Source organism: Sorex araneus, chromosome 2, assembly GCF_027595985.1.
Source record: "Sorex araneus isolate mSorAra2 chromosome 2, mSorAra2.pri, whole genome shotgun sequence".
NCBI lineage: Eukaryota > Metazoa > Chordata > Mammalia > Eulipotyphla > Soricidae > Sorex > Sorex araneus.
The window spans coordinates 271,387,093-271,392,559 of record NC_073303.1 but is presented as its reverse complement, the minus strand read 5'-3'; the positions used below and the strand labels follow the sequence as shown (position 1 = coordinate 271,392,559).

Genomic DNA, 5,467 nt, shown 5'->3' with positions numbered 1-5,467 from the left:
AGGAGAGGAGAGGAGAGGAGAGGAGAGGAGAGGAGAGGAGAGGAGGGAGAGGAGAGGAGAGGAGAGGAGAGGAGAGGAGAGGAGAGGAGAGGAGAGTAGGAAAAATGGTGAGCAATAAATATGCCAAATAACCACCAGTAGCTAGTTATGGTCTCTGTCACTGTCACTATTCACTGTCATCCCGTTGCTCATCGATTTGTTCGTGCGGGCACCAGTAATGTTTCCATTGTGAGATTTGTTGTTACTGTTTTTGGCATATCGAATACACCACAGGTGGCTTGCCAGGCTCTGCTGTGCGGGCGGGATACTCTCGGTAGCTTGTCAGGTTGTCTGAGATGGACAGAGGAATCAAACCCAGCTTGGCTGTGTGCAAGGCAAACACCCTGCCCACTGTGCTATCACTTCACCCAGCTAATGATGGTAATCCACAAAATAAGATTTCATGCAACCACTGAAAATTACAGTTACAAAAAACACTTGGTCTTACAGAGATATTCTTTTTTATAATAGTAAAAGACTAAAAATAAGTTATAACATTATAATACTGCTACGATTACAATTATAAAACAATAGTATTACTAAAAATGTAAGAAAAACACATCTAAGTGCTACAGGAACTACATTAAGGTTATGATGCTATTATTTTCTTTTGAGGGAGGTGGGGTCACACATGGCAGTTCTCAGGAGCTACTCCCAGCTCTGTGCTCAGGGGTTATTCCAGCAGTGCTAAGGGTCAATTCAGTGCTAGGAATAGAACCTAGACCTCCTAACTGCAAAACAAGCACTCAGCCCATTGTGCTATCTCTTCAGTCCAGTAGCTTGGGTTTTTTCCTATGAGAGAATATTGGTAAATTTATGAGAAAAATTAAAATGGAGACACATTACTTAAACATCATTTTCTGTTGTTTTTCTTCTATATGTAGTTGTCATAATCAAACTTGACAAAGCATATAGATACCATAATCAAATTTGGTAAGCATCGTAAATTTTTCTAGAGGATACCCTCTGCGTCATCTCCATGAAGAATTACCTTATTTGTCCTTTGAAGTTTTTTTAAAATTTATTCTTTTATTGAATGACAATGTGGAAAGTTACAAAGCTTTCAGGCTTAAGTCCCAGTTATACAATGCTCGAACACCCATCCCTTCACCAGTGCACATATTCCACCACCAAGAATCACAGTATACCTCCCCCCACCCCCTACCTCCCCAGCCCCCCACCCCGCCTGTGTAACTGATAAATTTCATTTTACTTTCACTTTACTTTGATTACATTCAATATTTCAACAAGAAAAACTCACTATTATTATTTGGAGTTTTTTAATGATGATGAGGCTTGATTCAGCAAAGGGAATGTATGTAGAAGTTGAAGATGTCTATGCATAATAATGATGGCAGCCCTTAAAAATTTCACATATAGAGGGCCAGAGAGAGAGTACAATGGGTAGGGAACTTGTCTTGCACAGGATTGATCTGCATTAATTCTACCCTTGGCATAAAGGCTATCAGGGCAAATGTCAGCAAATTGTCAAACATCCCTAGGATGTATGTTACAGTGCACAGAAAACTGACTATAAAGAACATCAAGTTAATCACATGTTAGAAGAATTTGCTGAGGTGTTCCTGTAGAGTTTTAAGGATAAAAGTCTCATCTTAGAAGGCTTCAAATTTTAAAACATTCTTGTCATAGTGTAAAATATTCTCAAGATTTTTTTCATTTTTAAGTTCTTTTTATCTTCTTATAAAATTAATTATATACTGTTCCATTTTTTGTTGTTTTCTAGTTAGTGAGTTAGGAAAGTCAGAGGCTATGTTTACTAATGCCTATAATATCACACATGCTTAACATGTAGTTGCCACTCAAAAGGGACTAGATGAGTTTAATTAGATTCTTTATCTTCAACATGGTCATTCTCCCTAGTATTTTCAGCTAGACTTCAGATATTCTTTGATCAAAGCACAACCTGAATGTATCTAATGTTTCTTAAGGAGAACATAAGGCAATAAAAGGTAGGGAACCAATTACATTCAATTCTCTTTATAAAGTTATTTATTCTTATTGACAGAAATTAAGATGGTTGAAATACACAGTATATAAACTGTACAGAAAACATTCAAAGACAAGAATCAAAGAGAACAGAGAAACATGTTAGCTAAAATAGTACATGGCTCAGATGACAAACTATCTAACTTAACTTTGTACTTGTAACAACCGGTGCAAAACTTAAATAAACCTCTAAAGACGTATATTTCTTTTACTTAAAAATAGAAAAAGCATATCTTTCCCACCAAAGAAATTCTGCTAACTAAGCTCTATATTATAAAAGAAATTCTCCTTTGTGATTTAATCTGTATCCTCTTATTTAAAAAAAAAACTTTGTTATTTCTTTCAATGACAGCTAGAGGCAGGGAAAATAATTCCACCAGGTCTAAATTAAATTAGATGTATCTTATTACCATTATGAAATATTCAGTCATAACACATGTGAGTGACTATAGAGGTTGATGAAGGAAGACTCTTGAATGAATGTCTCTTTTGAAAAATCATGCATCACACTCATTATTGGAGGTTTTGGGAAGCTTTGTGCCAGCCCTATAGTTCTCAAGGTTCCTCCTGTCCATGACACTCTGACTACAGACAAAAGATACACACAGAACAAATCAGGGGCTTTGGAATCAAGGAGATTCAGGTCGTCTCATGATTTCTCCCTGAGACTCAGTTTCTTGGCAGAAAGAAAAAGACTGAACATAAGAAAGACCTGACACACTAATGGAAAAAGCCATTACTCACTGCTGAAAAAGGAGAAGGGACATTGGATTCCAGATGAGTATGTGAAACTATTGTCACTGTCACTGTCATCCCGTTGCTCATCGATTTGTTCGAGCAGGCACCGGTAACGTCTCTCATTGAGAGACTTTTTGTTACTGTTTTTGGCATATCCAATATGCACGGGTAGCTTGCCAGGCTCTGCCTCTTGAGTTCGATACTCTCGGTTAGCTTGCCGGACTCTCCGAGAGGGGTGGAGGAATCAAACTCGGGTCAGCGGAGTGAAAGTCGAAAGCCCAACCGCTGTGCTATCGCTCCAGCCCTGTGAAACTATTACAATATGTTGTGAAGCCAGCAAAGTCTAATCATGAGTTTCATTCTTCACAAAGCTTGCCTACCAACTCATGGGAAAGAGGCAAAGCCAGAGTTTTCCCCAAGGAGCAAATAGGGTAGACCTCCAGTCATTCAACATACAAAGATCCCATATTTCCACATGCTAGAATTAGGCTTATATCAACCTGGACACCGTTTGAAGCACACTAATCATATCAGTCACAGAATCTCAGTTAATGCCTTCCAACGTTTAACAAGTAGGGCCGTTAATTGATTAAGCTCCCATAACCAATGTGTTAGTTAAGTGATTCTGAGCCACCTTGTTTTTTGTGAGCAGGCAAGAGCTAGGTAACTAGAAATGGAACTTCAGACCTTTGGACCCATAGATGAGATATGTGGGCACCTGTTTATTTTAGGATTTCCTGTCCTAACTTTGGAAGCATATTTATGTCAAATTACAAGTTTCACCCCTCATTGTTCATGTTGAGTCCATCTTCCTGAGAGTATATTCTAGAGCAATTACCTCACTGAGCCCTCAAACCTTGTCTACCAGTGTGTGAAAGTCTACTCTTTCAGTGGGGTGAGGTATGATGTCAGCTCATATAAACAGTCCAAGACACTGGTGTATACTTTAAGCAGGTGGAACCAGGGTGGTCCCTATTCTCAGCTACAATCATTCATCTTAAGTCATGTAGTTCCATCCATACTGAATGAGGAACGTGTGAAACACAACAAATCAAGTGACAACACTGTTTTCCTTCCAACGTGTCTTCAAAAAACATTGTTTCCTAATGAACTCTAGGAACTAGCATTTCTCTATTGTCATCCAGGACCCTTTCAAAGACCACACAATCCTTTTCTACTTAACTCTCAAGAGTTCAACGTGTTTGAGAAGACTTTGTTTTAGAATATTGACATCATAGGCTACTACGCAAACCCAAACTACCCAAGGCCACATGCTTAACATGCTAATATTAATTTTCAAATTGTTTTCTTCGTGGCTTTCCTACTTGGCATGCTGTGCATGTTTTAATCTCAAACTAGTCTCACTTTCAAGCTCTATTCTCATATGACCACTCCCACCTCTAAAAAAAAAAAGTAAGGAGAGTAAATGGTCCAAATATCCCAAGGGACATAATTCCACTATAATCCACATAGAGTGTGTGGGGGGGGGCGGGGGGTATATTATCTGCTGTTGGTTCAGCCGCCTGTGAAGTCTGCTGGGAAGCTTAGTCCTGTTGCTAGTGGCAGAAATAATCATGTTTTGTATTTATGCATTACCTTTTTTCTGTGGTGCTAGCAGGATATCATGTGTCTTGCATCACTAATGAAGATCAGTGATTCCCATATCGATGGGAATCACTTAGATGGAGGACAGAGTTGTAACCGGAAACATCGTGAAATGGGCAAAATTGATCAAGAGAGATGCTTCACACAGCTGACCTTGGGTCGGGTATATGGAAATGTCACAAGTTCAGTCTCATTCTCCGTCACACTAGCTGCGCCATTTGCCATACGCGAATCTTTCTTTCAATCCACAGAGAGAGCCATGACTGAAAGCTGAAAAGAAGAAAGATTCAGTGACTGAGCAGCCGAGTGGAACCTCCGGGCCTCTGCATTTTCTTTCTAATTCTGTTCCTAATTTGTGAGGTGACCCCAAGAAACCTTTTGCCCTCCTTAAGACCCAATTGTTTTACTTACAAAATAGTATTGTGGAAGCATGTTGCTCTGCATCCTCGCTCTGGCTTCCAGCATTCTCTCTTTTGTAGTGTCCTTTAATTAATTTGTTCATCTATTCAACAAATATATACTGAGCGTCTTCCATGTTTAAAGGCACTGGGATCGTCGCTTTGGGACTCTACAGGAAATTAAGACATTATCTGCAGCTTAGAAAATAGAAGCAGGAACACAGAGATGTATAAAAATAATTGTGTAACAAGCCAATACCTGTTATCTCACTGAAGGATGCAAATGATACACTAAACAAATTCTGAGGATTTGACGCCAGCAGAAAGAGCACCGAACAGGAGCAAGGCTTCATTGGTAGATTCTCTTTGGCCACTTACTGGTACTCTGTAAAGTGGGTGGCATAACAGTAGAACTCATGGCATTGCACTAATGAAATATTGTAGGAGAAAGCCCCTGGTGACATTTTTACTTATTAATTTTGGATTTTAACTCAGAGGCATTACTGGGAATAAGAGAATGCTTTAAGTAAGTTATGCACAGCAAGAGCTTTGGATGATGAAGAATATTTCAGTTGAGGGGCTGGAGCAAGAGTAAAATGGATAAGAAGCTTGCCTTGCAGGAGGCTGACCCAGATTTAATTCCCATCACCACACATGGTCCCCTGAGTCCACTCTGAGTG

General features: G+C 39.3%; 1 long non-coding RNA gene across 1 annotated transcript; it reads right to left on the bottom strand.

Annotated features, from left to right (window-relative positions):
- Window positions 1–2,139: 2,139 nt before the first annotated feature.
- Window positions 2,140–5,174, bottom strand: LOC129402337 (uncharacterized). Its single transcript, XR_008628634.1, has 4 exons — window positions 5,047–5,174; window positions 4,801–4,957; window positions 4,381–4,659; window positions 2,140–3,096 (listed from the first exon to the last, which is right to left on the bottom strand). It is a non-coding gene; the product is annotated as an uncharacterized LOC129402337 (long non-coding RNA).
- Between the last annotated feature and the right edge of the window lie 293 nt (window positions 5,175–5,467).